The following is a 21,868-nucleotide window of genomic DNA, read 5'->3' on the forward strand; positions in this document are numbered from 1 at the left end:
AATTTCGAAATTCGTTTACCAAACACTGGATATAGTTAAACATATTTAAAGATCTGGCATGACAGATCTCAAATGAAAATTGAATCGTATGGTATTTCTGAACAAATAATTAATATGAGATCAATATTAGTAAAGAGAAATCTCCAGGTTGTTCTCGGTGGCAGTGTATAGAAGCAATGTCACATTTTAACGAGCGTACCACTTGGATGTATCATTGAACCTTATTTTTTTCTGATATTCATGACCGAAGTTCCTAATAATATTTTCTCCGAGATAAGTAAATTTGCTAATGACAAAATGGTCTATATCAAGAATGTGGAATAAATGAATGCATAAATTATCGCAAATCATGCAGATCGATTACACGCATATAATTTTATCATTTTCTTCTTTAAACTATAAATCGTTCAATTATGAAATATTCTTTGATAAATATGAAAAATAAAGGTAGGCTCAAATTCTCGTAAGATTTTACACACACACACACGCATATATATATATATATATATATATATGTGTGTATATATATACTGCGTATCAAAATATTAACGAGTTAACATTTTTGAAATATTTAAGGAACGAGTGATTAAAATCCATAAAACTTTGAGAAAGGGCTTACTATACTATTCAGGTACTGCAGTAAGATAATAAAAGTATTTAAAGCAGTATTAGCGAAAGTATGACAGAAGATAGAAATATCTATTAATTCAGTGTGTCAAGTTATTAACGTGTTTCAGAAAAAAACACAATATACCCATAACTTGATCAATGAAATAATTTTCAAACATTAAATGAACAAGGAAAATGCTTAGAACACAAAAACTGCATAGCATTTTCTACGTTAACATAACAAATAGGGGATATGCGATCCTGTTTTTTTATGAATGACGTGTAAAAGACGTTGGTCCCCGGAATTAGTCAAAGTTGTGATTTAGTCAACAGTTGTTTCTCAGGATACATCTTTAAGAGCATCCCACAACTCATCCTTGATCTTTAATTGGTGCCCACTTGAATAGAGCCGTTGCTTCATAATACTCCAAAGATTCTCAATTGGGTTCAAACGTGGTGTATTTGCAGGCCACTCCATCTTCCGTAGCCCAGAGACCCCCAGTTGTTGCAAATACTCTTTGCTTTTTTGCTGCATGCGAGGGACCATTATCCTGCATAAAAATAATAGTTCTTTTGAAGGCCAACTTTTCCTCAGCCATGGTTCAAAGTGCTTCTTCAGAAAAGCTATGTAAGCATTTGACGTTATTTGTACGCCTTCTGGGACTCTCCATGGGCCAACTAAAGCACTTCAGATACTCCCAGCCCAAATCATTATCTCACCACTAGCTTGTTGGCGCCTTACACACTGATTACGATGTCATCCAACTAGGACCCATCCCTTGCTCCCGGCATCTGAGCCATCAAAAGTGAAACACACTTCATCTGTGAACAAAACTTTGAAAAAGTCCGTTTTCATGTTGTCCTCTGCCCATTTCAATCGGTTTTGTGTGTGATGTTGCTTTAATAGAGGTTTGTCACAGGCTTAACAGACTTTGCCACTTCTTTCAAGGCGACATCGAGTACTTTTGGAAACTTTCTTCAATCCGGCTAGGTCAAATACTTTTCGACTTATCTGCGTAGGGTTCTTAACAACTTCACGTTCAAACTGCCTTGTTAATAATTTGACACACCCCACATAGCGTGGATTCAGCAATTACGATGACTAGTTGTTTACATTGCGCGAAATAGTTCTAAAATTGCATAGTATGAGCAGCTCAGCATTGCCAACGTTTCCGAAGCTTTGGATACGAAACTACCGGTAAGTTTCTGAAATTGGTAAAAAAAATGTTATCTCGTTAATAATTTGACACCCACCATATATATATATATATATATATATATATATATATATATATATATATATATATATATTGCTGTCTAGCAAAATCGTATTTTCCGATTTGCTGACTGATAAAATTGTTGGCTATTGTGTAAATGAGATCAATTGTTTTTATTACAAGATCAAAATATCTGTGGTTTATTTTTCCACCCTCTATATACTTCTATATCTCTGAGTTTAGACTTAATATGCAGTGTGTATTTTGATGGTATTTTATTTTTTTCGGTGAAAATTTAAACATTGTGTTAATTTCAAATGTTCTAGAATATGATACAAATATTTTTTGCCAGTAAAAATAGTATGCTAATTACGGTATGTATGTTGATGCAAGTGTGGTAATGTACTAATGAATGTCTCTACAAAATTTTTAATTTGTCATTAAATTTTTCGATATACCTTGTACGTATACAGTTACACTAGTCAAAACATACTCTTAAAGATTCAGAAATTAATTTTAAATTTGGATCGTAGTAATTACTCGAGAATTCTGAAGATAATATTATTATAATATTAAACTAGACGAAAATATTATATTCCACATGCGATACAAATAATCATGAACCAAAATGTGTATAGATATATATATATATATATATGTGTGTGTGTGTGTGTGTGTGTGTGTGTGTTTGTTTAAAAAAATTTTATATATAAAACAGAGAGAAGGATAGTCGCGTAAGGAGGTGCAATATAACACATTAGTGTTTTTGTGTTTAATTGGAGATGCATTTAATAATATTGATCTTATATTTGGTGTCTTTATAAACGTGTACATTGATTCTTTGTTTTACTACTTTTGTCATGTTGATTGAGAAAAATACATAATATAATATTCTATTCATGAATATTTGAAAAGCTATCATTAAATTTATTTCATGTCTAAAATCTTTACTGTCTTATTAAAAACATATATTTGAAATTCATAGAGTTTTTCTTGCTAATTTTTTTTTATTTCTTTCATATATATTGGCTATATAAGCGATCGTATTTTTCTATTAGCTTTCATGTTCTGAATATTTTCTCTTGATCTCCTTTAATGTCAGATGTTGTTTCGATTGTCAAGTGTGTTTGTGAATGACATTAATAAAATTATATTTTTGTCCCTATCCTTTTCCAGTCTTTTCATTCGATGGCAATCATAAACCTTCGCCCCTTATTTTTGTGCATTTTATCGCAGGCAGAACCTAACTAATTCTCAACCGCTTTCCAAAATGCACCATTCAAAGACGCTGATAAAATCCATTCTACATTTAATAAAACGCAATACTTAAATATGTTATCATATTCTCATTTCACCGTATATTCATATGGTCATTCCTTTCATCTTTATGCAAATGCTAGCTTTAAGGCGGCAACCGTTTAGAAGCTCGGAATTATCGATCCAATGTTTATTTGTATAAACACATACACGTATATCTATACAATAAAGTTAAACGTCTGTGTGTGTCTACGAATAAGCTCTTATCTGGGTTACTCTTATACTAAACTGATCGCATACAATGATAGAAGAGATATAAAGAAGTAAAAATGGGTGTGTCACATTTTAACAGTGGTGTTTATTAAAACTGCAGGGTCTGTGTATGCGACCGGTCCCTGAATTATGGAAATAAAAAAAAAATAAAAAAATAAACTTTTACAAAGGCTTTTAAAATAGATGCGCATAAGAATAATTTGGTAAGTATGTTTCGGTTTAAACAGGGATATTATAATAAAATTTTGAGGGGCTTCGTTCATACATGGCCTCCACAAAATGGAAATATGACACAAACTTTAAAAAAATACGTTTGATATCTATCCGCGTATGTATACCTTTATAAGTAGGTTTCAGTTTGCAGACAGATGGTATAAAAAAAATGATGGCTTCTGCGTTCGCGCCTGGTCTCCAAACAATGAAAATATTTCACAAAATATAACGAGGTTTTTTTTTCAGTATAGATCCACATAAGTATATTATGATAAACGTGTTTCCGTTTTAGTAGGTGTGGTATAATACAGTTATTGGGTCTACCTTTCTTTCATAGAATCATTTTATTTTATTTTACTACAATATAGTTTGAGAAAAATAGGTTGTGATTAATTCAGGCGACTGAAGTATGATTTGACCAATATCTAAATAATTTATGACAAAATGAATGGGCTAAACTATTCGATATTATTTTCTGTCTGTGTGTACTTGTCTCTTTTAAGTAACTGATTTATTTTTCATTAACTAGCAAATTTGCTTAAATGCGTTTAGTTTAATTCTTCCATTTTTCATCACAAATTAGTTAAATATTAATCAAATCCTATCCCAGTTACCTAAAGTGGTTTCGACAATGTTTACGAACAACTTATTTTATTTAAACTATATTTTAGTGAAAAGTTCAGTTCCCCATACTTTTGTCTTTTGTAATATCTTTGTTTTTTTTCACACGAACGTCTATGTATCGTTGCTTTTAGATACGGTAGTAAGAACAATATTTTCATATTCACTCATAATGACAAAATTAGAAATATCTACGAGGAAGATTTTCCTGAGAAATTGACAAACTAATAAGTGAACATTGTTCGCAATTCGTTCATGACCTAGCACTTGAATCAAGGACAAACAATTTATAAAGTCGGATTCTCAAATCTGTAATTAAAATTCGATACTATCCTCCGTATCTTTCTAAGCAATTCCCCAGATTTATGTAATGAGCAGCGGTGATTTTTCTTTAATATTTATTGAACAATCTAAAGGATGGATATATTTTTCTTGTCGTAACTAAATAAATATATATGTGGGTCCTATACATGTGAGTCATAGTTTAATATTTTTGGTATATTGTATACATCATTTTTGCTTTGCTGATTACGTAACAATCTCCTATGCAATTCTATAATTCTGTATAATTTATGAGTTAAAGCATTTATTTTTTTTAATTCTTTCTTTTCCTTAATGAAACATATTGAGATTGCGCTTGGAATACTCCATAAGTGAAAGAAATTTCCCAAAATGAAGGTAACTCTCGTTTCGCATGATTTCAATACTTTCAAGTTAATTCTGCCATGCTTAATATTATAGTTTTACATGGTTTTTTCATTCTCTTTGTAATTGAGAAATTTAAATGAGTCAATGGGTGCAGACAACAATGCCCGTTTTTTCTGCTTTTCCAAAATAATCGCTTTTGTCGGCCACTCTTTGCTACAAAAGTCAACAAAGTTGAAATCAAAAATATATATTTCTTCGAGATTTTACTTTCCTTTTCATCATATTTTGATTTGGTGTCGATAACACAACATTTGTAACGATCTCTGTAGACGCACCCCACATTTTTATAATCTTTCATACTATCATAAATCATAGTCAGTTTTTAGAAAACTCTTTTGGAACCCAATATAATATTTCGAAAATTCATTCAAGAGTGGCAATACCTATATTGATAATGTTTCAATCTTTCATGTGAACTACTCAAATAATCATTAAATATCATTGATGACAGGCATCATGAGCGTTTGACGCGTTCATTCTATCATTCTATCTTTTTTTTTTTCATAATAAAATGTTATTGTAAAGTAAAATTCAACAAACTAATCAACGTGCTATATGAAGCGAACTTCATCTAACAGTATATGTCTGTGTGGTTGATATTGAAAGCAAACAGTAGGATACACTGTTATTTATATAATTATTCAATATTTCCTAGTCTTTATCAAACGTGATTTTTGTATTTCTCTGGAGATATGATGCGTTACTTTTCTCTAACTCATAAGGCCAATCACTTATTAATCTAAGGGCCTGATCACCCAGGCATATTTTTGATTATACAAATCATCTTAAATAATTGAACTATTTTATCCCTTACACATTAACTTCAGGAAATCATTTTGACGTTAATTGGTTAGAATATGTGATTAGCAAGACACATATTTTTCTATGTAGTATTCCGAAATGACAGAGTCAATAATAATATATTCATAGAATGTACTCGAGTTAGTCCGTGATTTCATAACGTTTAAGCTAATTAGTACATTATTGTTTCACTTTTATAAGAAAATATGGCAGTTTTAATGATGTTTAATTTAATTCTAATATTGAATCGAATATTTATATATTGCTAAAAAATAGTCCGTTTATTTAGTGAATATAAATACACATTACATTCTCCGATTTTGAAAGGACTCTGATTTGTCTTGCCGTCAATCAACAATATTATACAAAAACAACTTTCTCCCAGCCAGTGTCAAGCATCGTTGGCCGTTTAGCGCGATGACCGCCTTTCATTATTAAAAAAAAAATATTTTGAAATAGAGCAACGCATTTGTGACACACCCGTTCCGTAACAGTATTTACCCATACATATAACTTGGCGCAGGCTGCTCATTTCTATTTAATATTTTCTGTAGCAATAAACGCATCAAATATCAATACCACTTGTTTGATCTTCCATTTACAAAGCCGTAAATACTAACAGAAATGTATGAACTCATCCAAGTGACGTATAGCACACCGACGCCGACATAAACGATGCACCAAATAAACAATTTAAAAATAGAAAATAGAGAAAGTGTAGGCCTGTAATATGATAATGCAAATTTACTTTTTTAACAACCGAATAGTGTCATTGTGCTAGAAAATATGCTTGAAATATTTTTCTTTTATTGAATCATGTTTGATTGAATTGCTCTAAGTAATATATGGTCAGTTATATAATTCATGTAACTACGATAATTTGAGAAAGAGTTCCTAAAACATTAAAACATGAACTATTCGATCTATTAACCATTCTATAATTGTAAATAGTTAGTAGTTTTACTCTCATTCAATGATGTGTATCAATTTTAAATCATTTTTCCAATTTACCGATTTTCGTATACGTTTCTTATGCTTTATTCAGATGTCTTGTTATTGTCAGGGATGACAAGAACGATCGTAAAATTAGCTCACACTCTTATGTGTATATTGTTTGCTTGGATTCAATGAATAGGAAATTGGATTCAAGGCGTAGAATTAGAACTTTCGTAGAAAATTAATAACCCACACCCTCACAAAAAGAAAGTGAACAATCCCCATTCACTTTAATAATTAAAATAAGGTTGAATTTCTGCTATAGATTTTTTATACAGGAATTACAACTTATCAAAGCGCTCGAACAACTCAGGGATAAGGGTTAATGGGTATACATTAGTCAATGTAATTTTAGCGTAGTAAACATAAGTAGTGAGAGTTTTGTAAATTGGATTACTTAGAAGGGCGGTTCATCAAGAATTGTTTACGTTGGACTTGAAGACAATCAGATTGTAGTCAGCTGGAAAGGGGGCAAACGGAAGAAATTACTACATATGTTAGTACTAATTGTTCTATTTCAAACGTAGAACTAATTTATTTATGCCTTTTTGAAGAATCGTTATCTAAAACACATGTAATTCTTATAATTAACGAAAATGATATTTTTGATGTGTTATAAATATTTAAACTATTTTCCCAATTATACACATTAACATTCAATAAAAAACATGGGTTTAAATATCATCAAAATTGTGAATAATACTAAACGCCATGCTTGGTACGATCATCTGAATACTCCGAAATTAAAATTTATAAAGATGTATTACCATTAAATATCTGAATATAATACATATAACGAATCTGAAAAACACTAAAAAATAATTTTAGAATAACTATACATGTAGACAAATTTGGCAGTTCCATTTTATGCTCGTGTTTTCTGTAATCTGTTTATCTTTTCTAGTTGGTTTAAAATAAAAAGTAATCTACTTTTCATACGTTTCGCATTACTAGGTCAGTTTTCTCTTGGATATTTCCATATGAAACTAATTATTGATACGCTAAATGCAGTTTATAAATAACAAATAATAGCAATTAGATTTTATATAAATAATACATATCATCATAAAGCTAAATAGCCATAATTATGTCATGCTAGCAGTGCAGTACGGCTTTGCTCGGGCCCTATGTACTGTTCATAACTTTATGTGCATGTGTGTGTGTGTATATATATATATATATATATATATATATATATATATATATATATATATATTAAAAACTTTGACTCATGTACAGCTAACCTACATCTCGAATGTCAAGTGTTTAAACCAAAATTGGCGGAGGAGTTTGGTAGAATTTTTCATAGGTCAGCTCTTTCCATTTTAGTCCTCTTGGCAGCCAAATCTTCGCACAAAAACTGATAAAAATGCTTGCTGCATGTCTGAATACCTTTATGTAAAATTTTAAATGTTTAGACCCCAAAATGGCTGAATAGTTTGCGAAAGACGGCAAAGGTCACATCTTTGAAACTTTGAACCGTTGGCAGCCATATTTTTAGCCAAAAACAGATTAAAATATTGCTTTATGTCTGAATAAACATTATGTAAAATTTCAAATGTTTAGACCAAAAATTGAGTGAGTAATTGTGTAGGGGCCGCAAAGGTTAATTTTTGGGGGAGTTTGACTCCAATTTTGACCCCTTAACATTTAGTGTTTTAGCCTCAAATTGAATTAAAAAATTTGACCAATGACCAAGTAACCTACATCTCATATTTCAAGTGTTTAGACGCAAAATTGGTGGAGGAGTTTGGTATATTTTTCAAAGGTTAAACCCTTGAACTTTGACCACTTGACAGCCTAATTTCTAGCCAAAAACGATTTAAAATACTCCCCAAATCGCAATACCTCTTATGTTAAATTCTGAGTCTGTAAATTGAACATGACTGCGCAGTTTGGTACAGAAATATACACACTCAGACACAAAATATAACTTGTATTGCTCTCTCTCTCTCTCTCTCTCTCTCTCTCTCTCTCTCTCTCTATATATATATATATATATATATATATATATATATACACATATATTGTATGTTTCCTTGTGCTTAATTGTTATTGTACATGGTAATAATATGGCAGGGCTTGTTTTTCTGCATTCTATGACTAATTAAGTTAATCGATCCTGAATTTGAATAACTGTGTTTATTAATTTTCAGATTTACGCCAGAGAATATGTATATATTGGATATAAGACAATTATTTTAATTATGTGTAATTTATTTTGTTTATGATATAAAAATATTGTATTTCTATAATCGTTATGTCTATTTCATTACGCAAGTGTGAATACGTGTGTGGGTTATTTAATTCCGCTCCAGGAAAAAAGCCAAAAGATATAAAGACAGCATATACATTATATGTATTCTCTTTAATATCTTGGCAGCATTTACATGCTGAAGTCGTATGATTTCAGTTTCCATGGATTTGTAAACAGTGAAAATACCTTTTTAATTGTTTATGATAACTGATGTAACTTCTATGCCTTTTAACCAAAAACTAAAAATTCCTTTGAATGAATATCCGAAACAATTTTCCATTTTTCTTTCCACACTAAATTGGGACATTGTCCAGAACGACCGTGTGTTTCTTTGCTGAAACAAAGGAGAATAATCTCGCGAGAAATATCCATGAAAGAAAAACAAACCGTTGGTTCCAACTCGAGACACGTGAAATGTGCGTGTTTTTCGGGCCAAGATCTGATTGTCTTTTTGATCGTCTGCGTCTACAAAAGCAAAACAGAATCGCTCGGGTGTCTGATATAACAGACAATGTCACGGATTTGGCAAAGCAGCTTAATGTTCGGCAAAATCGAAGAAAGAACAGAGCGAAAATGTTTGCGACAACGATATATCTTACGAACAACCACGATCCAATTCTTCCCCGTCTCTTGCTCGCATTGTCTTTGTGACTTGCACGCTTCTCTAACTTGTCGTTTATTTATCTTTCTATGACGTGGACACAGGGAGTGCCACGAAAGAATCTAAAGTATACGACCAAAAGTATACTTGCACACACACACACACACACACACACACACACACACACACACACATATATATATCTGTGATTCAGATCAATATACTACTGATTTACCTCATCAGGACATTTCATTCTGGCTAGATGTGATATTTTACGCAGGCAAGATTCGAAACTGTGACTTTGAATCTAAGAATGTAAGTCTGCATAGAATATAATGAGCAGGCGCCCTTCCTTCGTCAAAGCATAGGGTTAATTGTTGACGGTTTCAGTCCAGCTGTTTTATGAAGCCAACGCTTTTTCTGTATTAAATTGTATAATAAACGTTAATATGACGTACTTTGACACATTTCTGCAGTCTTAAAAAATTACCGTTCAAAATAAGTATGTTCGAATGAAATAAATTGATAAAATAGAAAAATAAAGAACAAGTACTTTTTTAGTGGGAAGATATTGAAGCATATACAAACACATTACAAATATATTGTGTTTCAATACATGTGTCTGCTTGTGGATTCACCTAACGCGCACTTGGTATTACTCGTGACCAATCAAAAATCCTAATCAATTAGTAGAGTTCCTTATAATATCGATCAGTCCGTTTAACCGTCGAGTGACTTCATATTTCGTTACTCTAGACTGATAAACTTCATGCTCCAAAGCACAAACAGACTGCTGCCTTGATGAATGTTTTTGAAAGATGGTTCTTTATCAATAAACAGGAAACTGACAGTAAAGTATTCCTCATAAAAAATTAGTGGAAAGATTATTTTCTTTCGGTATTTCTTCTCTTCTTCTTCTATTCTTCTTCCATCTATCTATCTATCTATCTATCTATCTTCTTCTATCTTCTATCTATCTATCTATATTTTCTTCTATTCTTCTATCTTCTTCTATCTAATCTATCTATGTTTCTTCTCTGTATTCTTCTATCTTCTATCTTCTATTCCATCTTCTTCTATCTATCTTCTTCTATTCTATCTATCTTCTACTATCTATTCTATCTTCTTCTATCTATCTTCTTCTATCTATCTTTTTCTTCTATTCTTCTATTCTCCTATTCTATTCTATCTATCTTCTATCTATCTATCTATCTATCTTCTATCTTCTGTCTATCTATCTTCTATCTTCTATCTATTCTTCTTCTATCTATCTATCTTCTTCTATCTATCTATCTTCTATCTATCTTCTATCTTCTATCTATCTTCTATTTTCTATCTATCTATCTATCTATCTTCTATCTATCTATCTTCTATCTATCTTCTATCTTCTATCTATCTTCTATCTTCTATCTATCTATCTTCTATCTATCTATTTTCTATCTATCTATCTGCCTATCTTCTTCTTTATATAAATAAAATGAACTCATTTTCCCGTGTGAGTTTGACCTTAATAGGATTAAATATGAAGACATTACACTCAAATGTAATGTGCAAAAACTGCACCACAGGACCTTAATTGTGCTATGCGCCCATTTACCTAAAACTTCCTCTATAACCGTACATTCCTATATTTTTCCCGGTGAGAGTTCACTGCCAAAATCGGTTAGATTCAATGGAAGTTGCAACATCTTTTCTCTCTATTAGATTCCTCCTTTTCCCGCTCCCCACTTACACCGCATCGGATGCGTTCACATGAAAAAGTACGAGAAAACACCGGTTTGGAACCGTACAAGGTTATTTATGCCGTTTTTTATATTTGTTATCTTCTTTCCCTGATTTATGCTTTCTGTTTTACCCTAAATAAAATAAAAATTTTAAAATATAAAAAGAAAACGCGATTAATATTATTGTTTTCTTTTTGCTCTTTTTTTTTTTTTGTTAGCGGTAGATTCAACCTGCGGGACTAACCAGTTCTTACTTCCGGTTTTAACGACTCTAACCTTGAAATATAACTATACCTTTGTTTATTGTTGTTTGCAACTAAACATTTATTTTTACACAAAGAATTAATTCTTTATTGTCTATTATTACAACGCAAGGATATCGTGAATTCACTAACATTACATTTAAATTAAACTTAAAACAAATAAATTCATTTAGAATTCTAGAAAACCACAAAAAATCATTTAGAATTTGTTCACTGCGGAATTGATATTTGGCCTAATTCACGTTTTAGTTAATTCATCACATTTTTTTTTGGCGCTTTTGTCTCAATGATTCCAGTTCGATACCCCCACACAACTTTTTGGGGATTTTTTAAACATCCGGGCACCGCCGGACCGTCTGTATTACGTCACGTCCATCTTTTTAATTGTCTTTTTTTTCAGGATTTTTTTTCTGGATAGTTTTAGCATTGTTTGTTTTTATAATATATAAACAGGATTATTACATCGTTTTGTTTTCATTTTACCACCGCTTAACCACACACGCATCTAAAAACCCGGGCAACGCCGGGTACCCACCGCTAGTAATATATAAACTACAATTATATTTGCTTATCTAGCTTAATTCGTGCAGGTTTCTTCATTGTTGACAAACGTCTGCACTTTAGTTTCCCTCGACAGAATCTACCTGAACATATTGTTTCAAACTCAAATCGGCTTGATATATGTTCTGAGTTCTTACGTAATACATGGACGCCTCTAGTTGACTTTTGTCTAAGAAGGTGTAGTATGTTACCTGTCAATGTTATGCCGTATTGAAAATAGATAGAAATGACACGCTCTTTAATTTTATACTAGCTGACTCAGTCTCAATCGACTGGCGTAAGGCATCATAAATCACAAAGTATATAACTTATTTATCCCATGGTCATTCTGTTTATGCCTTTTTGCCTATTATTCATGTAACCGTTTCTCGTAGATCTCATACATTCCTCATTTCCAATATTATTTATCGTTTGTTTTTTTACATATTATATTAACTGTTAACGATCTGTCAATTAAATTGTTTAAAATTATTATATTTACCACTACAACTACATTTCTAAAAAAAGTGATGATACAGGCTACTCGAAACTCTTCGCAACCATTTTGATATATAAAACGATATGTTTCTGGATCTTCGGATGCACTGGTATTATTTTTGCTCATGTATAAAACAGGATTTATTGAGCTTTATCAATCGTAGATTACCAGATAAATAGTCGTATTCGAAGTGTCGCAGTAACAGGTAAAGTTAATAATATGCGTTGGTATGAAATATCTTTTTATTTATAAATATATTCCTAAGCTAAACACTGTTTACAATTGTCCTAGTATTTGCCTATTTTCTAAGTAGATAGGATATTTACAAGGATGGCTTACTGTGTCAAGGAACCTGACATTAATGGAACGCTTTTCCCTTCTGCTGCAGTAAGAAATTTGAATTAAATACTAAAAAGTCATGTCAGATATCCATGAAGGAACCTGACACAACACGGAATATACTTTCGTTCTGCACATCTATGGTCTGTCTACCAACTACACTAACAGCCGAAGTAAAGTTTACATTACGAAAACACTGAAATCGGAAGCAAGTAAAATTGGTTTACTATTTTAGATGCGTAATAAAGTATCGATATGCCCATGCTTATGAACAATTATACAAACACACATAAATTCATTTATACAGAAATTGTTACACCTAATTATTTATATTAGCATTTGTCTGGCTTATTAGCGTAATGATAATATATGCGCACTCTTTACGCTAAAAATCAACGTGTTTTCATGTAAATATACAAAACTCCGCCTCTAAAATAAAATTATCGAGTAAAACTCGTGTCTTGTGTTAGACGCAACTCTATGGTGAAACAGGTTGAAATGGCCAAAGAAAGCCATAAAGTCATCTCAAATCAGACAATAAAAGAAAATAAATTAGAAAAGAATAAACTTAAACATAATGTCGGCTGTCGGTGTTTTCTCTCTCTCTCTCTCTCTCTCTCTCTCTCTCTCTCTATATATATATATATATATATATATATATATATATATATATATTGAAGAGGATCTTCGTTCTTCTTTTTATGATCTATCTTTCGAATTTTTCTTGTTTTCGTACAAGTATTTTTGTTGTGGGATCCAAAGTTCTTATAAAGTCCCCTAGTTTACCGAACGTTTTTGGTCTCGATTGACCATCGTCAGGGTTGTTCTTCCTGTGCATCCTACTTATTGATTGATTTGTTCTCTGTCGTTTTACTGTTTTTATTACTAATTTACTATGTGTAGTTTCGCCTAATTTGAATTTTTTCCTTTCCTCTTCACCTTTATCGTGTTAGAATAGGTGGAGAATTCGGCTGCTGTTGTAAAAGTTTATTTTATGAATGGTTGGGTTTTTACTTTTTATTATTAATGCTTCTAGCATTGTTAGTCGTTGGTAATTATTGCAAGTTTTTAATATGTAAGTGCTATTTTTTAAAAGTTCTTTGTATTGTTTGGAGGTGGTGTTTATTATGTTATGTTCTTGTTCGAGGTGTTTGCAAATAGCACTGGAGGTGTTCTTATGTCCTGTTAGACGTTTTCCCAATGTAGAGCGTGTATGGCCAATATAGTTCATATTTTTCGAGTAGCAATCCTCGAGGGGGCAGTTAAACAAATAAACTGCATTGACCATACTCGTTTTATCGGTTGTATCGTTGTAAATTATTCTTTACTACAAGGTTTTTGCATTTTATATAATATATTATTGGGTTTATGTTGTTGTTTGGATTTTTTATTTTTATGTATCTTCTTATAATATTTTTAATGGTGATTTCGTCCTGTTTGTGATTAGAGTGCATTTGATTTTTGTAGTATAGAGGAATTAGGGTGTTTTCGTTTTAATTAATTCGGTTTTTTTTTATTTCTAATAAATTGGGCTATTTCTGGATCGATTATTTTATTAGGAAAGTTATTGTTAACTAGTGTTTCTTTACTGTTTGTTAGCTCTTTGTAGAAAACGATTTTACTAGATTATATTCGGTGTGCTCGCTCTTATAGTTTTTTTTATTATGGCTATTTTTTATATTTGTTGGGCCAATAGCCGTTAAAATTAAGAAGGCAGGAATGTTTACTGGTTATTTTTTTGTATACGGTGGTGGTAAATTTGTCGTTGTTTTCGGAGTTAATTAGTATGTCTAGAAATAGTATTGTACTGTTTATATTATGTTCTATGGTAAATTTTAGATGGGAGTTTAGTTCGAGTGTATCTTTTAGTTTTGTTATTTCATTTATATTTTTGGATAATATAAATATATCATCTACATATCCTGCATATATTGTGGGTGTTTCAATACTGCCATTAAAGATTTTATTTTCAATTGCTGACATGTAATATTCAACAAATGTTGGGCCTAAGGGTGATCCAATGGATACTCCCTCTTTTTGTACGTAGATGTTTCCTGTAGACCCTACAGGTAAAATGAACCTTAGCAGTGCATAGATACAGTAACTTTTCTAACACTTGTGTTTTATTCTTAGGGGGTGGTAATGTGTCACGGTTGTATATTGTATTTATTATGATTTTGATTGGTTAGTTAATAGCGACATTTGTAAATAGATTTTCTACGTCGAGGGAGGCAGTGATTTGATTTTGTGGTGCTGTTAAATGTATATCTAGGAAGTAATAAGAGGAGTTTATACTATATTTGTTAGGGATGTAAGTTTTTCATAATATTATTCAATTGTGGTGCTATTTCGTATACTGGCGTTGGGATTTGTGAAATTATGGAGCGGAGTGGATTTCCAGGTTTGTGTAGTTTGATTTTCCCGTATATATAGCCAGGTTTATAGTCTCCTATGATTTTCTGAAGTTTTATTGAATCTCTGTCTTTATTATTGTTGGTGATTAATTGGTTGATTTGTTTTTTTAAAGTTTCAGTATTGTTTCTATTTAGTTTTGTAAATTTCGTTCTGTCCTGTAGAATATTTTTTTTATTTTGTCTAGGTAGTCACTTTGTTTAGGACTACGTAGATGTTTGTTTTGTCGCCTATCTTAATGGTAATATCTGGATTTTGAAGGAGGTTTTTTGCAATATTTTTAGTGATTGGTTTGGTATTTGTTTTTCGTTTTTTGGATTATAGCGGTTTTTAATACCTTCGGCTTTTAGAATGTCTTGTATGTTTGGATGTGTAGTGAGTATTTCTTTTTTTAAGTCTGTTATTTGTTTATACAGTATCTCGAGTTCGATTTTTTTTTATAGTTTTGATCGTATTTTTGTGTAGCATGGCAATTAGGTCCAATATTTAGAATGACTCTCTTGTTTTTGTTAAGGGTTGTTGTAGATAGGTTTATGTAATTATCTTTGTTTTCTGGTAGGTAAATATGTCCGTTGTATCAGTTATTTCATTTTTTTATTTATTTTAATTTTTAGTGCTACTTCTTCATTTTCGATGGTGTTGTTGATTTCCTGTTGTATTTCGCGGTATTTGGTTCCAGTGCAGTTTTTTGTGGATTTTTTCTTTGATGTTTTTTTTTAATTCTTGTTCTCGGTGAATTGTTTAGTTTTCTGCTGTTGATATTTCTTTTTTAATAATATTTTCCATGATCTTTCTGATTTCATTTTAATCTGCAGATCTATGTCCTTTGAGTTTTGTATATTTAGGCATAATTTTATTATTCGCGCATATTTTATTGAAGAGGAGCTTCGTTCTTTTTTATGATCTTGTTTCAAATTTTCTTGTTTTCGTACAAGTATTTTAGTTGTGGGATCCAAAGTTCTTCTAACGTCCCCTAGTTTACCGAACGTTTTTGGTATCGACTGACCATCATCAGGGTTGTTCTTCCTGTGCATCCTACTTATTGGTTGATTTGTTCTCTGTAGTTTTACTGCTTTTTATTACTAATTTACGATGTGTAGTTTCGCCTAATTTGAATTGTACGAAAACAAGAAAAATTCGAATTTGAATTGTACGAAAACAAGAAAAATTAGAATTTGAATTGTACGAAAACAAGAAAAATTCGAAAGAAAGATCATAAAAAGAAGAACGAAGATCCTCTTCAATAAAATATGCGCGAATAATATATATATATATATATATATATATATATATATATATATATATATATATATATATATATCGGCACATAAAGTTATGAGCAGTATATAGGGCCCGAGCAACGCAAGCCTAAACTGCTGGTTAAGCATAAAAATCTGAGTACATATGAGAAATATAACCATTGATATAATTCTATAAACTTGCATTGTTATTATTCGAAAACAGACGAAGCGTGCATTTGTCACATTTTGACGGACAACTTTTTCTATGTATACATATAATGTGTATTTCATAAATGTCTATGAAGACATATAATGGGTATTTCATATATGTTTATGAATACATATAATGTGTATCTCATATATGTCTATGAATACATATAAGGTGTATTTCATATAAGTCTATGAATACATATAATATGTATTTCATATATGTCTATTTCATATATATCTACGAATACATATAATGTGCATTTCATATATGTCTATGCATACATATAATGTCTAATTCGTTTATATTTAAATATAACGTGTATTTCATATATAAGTGCACTTGATATCTAAACCATAGGCAAAACTCCATCCGGAGTCTAAATTTACTAAATGAAATATACTATTGCCCTACATGTTATTTGCCATAACTGCAGTTGATATACTTATAAGAGGTTATTATCATAATAGGTGCCCATTTAGATTGCATATTCCATGATCATATTTTAAAGAAAATACAAACTTATTTTCGTATACACCTTTATAATGAAAGAGACATGGATTGTAACATTTATATCTCTACATACAAATAATTACCAGGGTCGTATCGTATGAATCCGAAGATTAGATCGTTTACATTCGTTTCCCCGATATTTTGTCTAGACAGATTAATTTTTAAAACGACAAAAGGATTTAGGGAGGAACCGCGGGGACGTTGACAACATTTTAAACGAAAGTAATTATTGTGGAAGGAACTGGATTCGAACTTGGAATATACAGGTCGTTAGTCCGTGTGTTTAACCAATAGACGACCGTCACTCCCCAAAATAATTAATGAAAAAGTGAAACTTTAGTGATATTTCTGGATTCATATTTTGCTAAGTGTGGTATAACATATCGGTTGAAAGGAAAAGTTAATATACAATGTAAAATTCACGTATTCGAGAAATTAGGATATTCTACAACAAAAGGAAAACGTTGGTATTTTATATATAAACAAATCGATAGTATCGCCACTTTACTATAAGCAAGAAATATTAATATCAGAGGCGTGATTTAAACGAAATTTCACTTTCAAACTCAGGAAGCATCAAAGGCGAATCGATAAAAAATCGATAATCAATAAAACTGGTATCTTTATTTTGAGTAATTATGTGTTATACCAGTTTATAAAACCACTGAGAAGAAATAAAAAAAAAGTACCAATCGACAAATGAGTTAAACGTCTTCGTTAAAAGATGAACACAATCTCTTTATCAAAGAGTAAAATGCTAGAAATACGATGTTTTTTTTTTCTATCTGGCCGGTGTTAAAACGAGTACAGATTTCTAAAGATGCATCAAATCAATCCGCGTGTTAAAATGTTAAAATTTTCTTTTAAATATATAAGGGACCAGCCGACGAATGTACCTGACTAACTTGTAGCGATATCTAAACGCATATAGGTTTTTATTATTTATATTTAAGCGTGACAGATATTATTACGAATAATTTAGTACAGTAATTGTATGAAGATGCACATTCCTCTCAAATTTGAATGAAGGGAAACATTTTTGCATGCCATGAAAAACCTTCCGTGTTAACTCACACATTGATCCTAATTAAATTTACGATGTAAGTAGAGTCCTGATTGGTGGTTCTGTAACCTTTGCCTCAATAATTTTTTTGGAGAAAATACGCTTACCGTAGGTATTTATTGTAAGTGGGCACTGAACGGAATCTTGTATTTGTTAAAAACATTCTACGTAGCCACTTGTCCGTCACTCTTACATACATACAGAAGTGGGTTTTCTCTATGTCTAAGGGGCAGCCAGTAATAATTTTTTCTCTGGGTTCAGTCCAGTGGATTAGAACCTGGGAACAAATTTGAGTTAGTCTTTAGTAAGTAATCGTCAGAAATTTATTTCAAAAGCGTAGATTTGAAGTTGTAAATTTTATGTATACAGTTTATATATACATATAGATGGTTATTATATATTGTATATATAATTAATATATATTATATATATTATATATAATGAATATATATTATAATATAATATATATTTATATATTTCATATATATTATATATATATATTATTTATAATATATAAATTCTATTCATATATTGCATATGGTATATATATACATATCATATCATTTTTCTATATTATATATGTTTCATATCTATGTACATATATATATATATATATAAAATATTATATATATATATATTATTTGTGTATACTATTCATGATATATAAATTATATTTTTGTGGATGTATTAATTCATATAATACACATATATGCTTATATTATACATCAATATTTTATATTTATGTATATATATATATATATATATATAAACATAGATATATATTATATATCATATATATATATATATATATATATATGTATTATATATTTTGTTTATGGTATATACATTATATTGGTATATTACATGTGTTCTCTCATATTATATATATATATATATATTTATAATATATGTACATTATATCTATGTATACACATATTAATGTTTATATATAATGACTAATTTACAGGCAATCTAATTCTGTGTATTTATATTCCGTATGCATAATAATATTTCCTTTTTTGTATAGAATTATATCTTAGATAGCAAAACATTACAAGTCTGTACTGCCAAGAAAACTTTTATGTCACATACTTTATTGTTTGTGAATTTATAAGTTCTGTCATTTATCTCCTGTTTTTACTTTATTTGTTTCTATTTCAAATCCTTTCATACATTGTGTTGTGTTTGCATGAAAATACAATTATCATTGCTTACTTACCATAAATAATTGTTGAAAGCAGGGTTCATGAAATAATTTTTTAATACAATCCATTCTATAAGTTGCATTTTCATTATAAATCCGGAAATGTAATTAAAATAGTTTCGTGTGTTTTGATGTAATTTGACTTCGGTGTTAAAATCGGATGTGACTTATTTACAATAAATCAGTCCACCGCTTTCAAGTAGAAAATCAGATTGCACTTAATATTATATATACAACATTCCAATTGATCTCCTATTCAAATCGATAGAAAGTAAAATATAATTAAACGATAAATAGAATAATTGTGTTTTTTATATAATATAGTTATTTAATTGCAAACAGAAATGTATACATTTTCGCGGAGAAAAAGTTCAAAAAGCGGCTTAGATAAGGTTACGGTATTCAATGTGGATATAGGACATCGTAAATATCGTATGGATAGTGTTTTTTTCCGGAGAGCTTACCTAATTTTATTTAATACAGTTTAAATATATTTTAGATTTAGCATATTAATAAGCGGCGCACAATCAAAGCGAACAATGATGAACACCTTTCAAAAATGAATTTTGGAAAACCGAATAATACTTCATAATACAAACATTTGGTTTAAAATATAGGATAGTAAAAACTACGAATAGAAAGAATTCATTGTGTAATATCCTTTTACATTATATATTCATTATTATAAAATGCGGTTTAAGAAAACTATGTAATCGATTGAAAACATATTTGCTTTAATAATATGCTTAAATTTTTAGAGGTAATGGAATAGCATCTTTATAAAATCGTACGAAAATACTTTTTATGTATTCAATTCATCAGATGAAATACAAATTCTTCTATAATAAAAATTCATCACACTTTTATACAACCGACGTAACACTCATGAAACTCCGGTGTAAAAATACGACGGTTTTCTTGAATAGTGTGGCAGTCATTAGGTTATTAGTAATGGCAAAAAGTGTGGCTGGTTCTACATTAATCTTAACCACTATAAGAAATCTTCTGTGTTGATATCCGAGCAACCTAGGTGTTGTGGCAGAAGTTTATGCGTCGAAATCGACGTAAGAGTCCATTATATATATGTATATATATATATATATATATATATATATATATATATGTATATATATGTATGTATATATATACTTATATATATATACTTATATATATACTTATATATATATACTTATATATATATATACTTATGAATATATATACTTATATATATGCATATACATACTTATATATCTATAAATATATATATAAATATATATATATATATATATATATATATATATATATATATATATATATATAGCTTGAAGTAAAAGAGAAAGATCATCCCCACAAAAGGAGACTTATCCGGATAATGCCTGGTGGAATTTATCTTTCTCTTTTCTCTTGTTGTCCTATTATATATAGTAAGTTATAAAATGTATATGGCGATAAAGCTACACTGAATATTCCGCGTTTCATCCACTCTAGGAGCCCTAGAGTGGATGAAACACGGAATATTCAGTGTAGCTTAATCGCCATATACATTTTATAACTTACTAACTAGCTCTACCTACGTATCGAGCACTTTTGAAGTAAATACTAAAAGTTTACGCATAAATCTATACTTTCGTATATTAATTTTATGTGAGTAAATTAAGTAGTTATATATACATATATATGTGTGTGTGTGTGTGTGCGTGTGTTTCTATTATGCGTGGCATACACCAGCCCCAATGGAATTGATATATGATTATTCTTTTGTTCGTTTTTTTTTTCTGCCAATGCACTTATCAAACTCGTATTTCTTAGACCGAGGTGTCAGTTTCAAAAAAGCATCTAAAGAAAAATCAAGATATAAATTAGTGCATCGTAGTTTTATGTCACGTGTATCAGAATCGCATCTGTCTATGTTATAGCTGAAATAAAATTATCGTACAACTTAAATGAATAACAAAATACTGAGTACATTTGATAAAAAATAGAATATAAATCTGAAAGTAGATAGGGGAAATAATCCGATGATGATGAATGGTAATGATGTCAGCTTAAATGAAGCTATTCGAATCAAATGGAAGGCGTTCAGCTGGAGGTTGCAATTCTTCGATCTTTATCCGATCATTGGCCTAAGATAATATCTAACCTGGGGTATATTGCTAAAATTGATCGATTTTTCCGTTCGTGAATACATTGACTTTTATTATGTTCAACATGAAATATGACCAAATACTTAATTTTTATTGAACGTTTCAAATTAATCTATATTGTCATGGGTTTGTATAATCGATTGAATGATTGTTTAGGGGCTTTCT

The sequence above is a fragment of the Euprymna scolopes genome, chromosome 5 (genome assembly GCF_053919585.1).
Source record: "Euprymna scolopes isolate OS-2025 chromosome 5, ASM5391958v1, whole genome shotgun sequence".
In the NCBI taxonomy this organism is placed as follows: Eukaryota; Metazoa; Mollusca; class Cephalopoda; order Sepiida; family Sepiolidae; genus Euprymna; species Euprymna scolopes.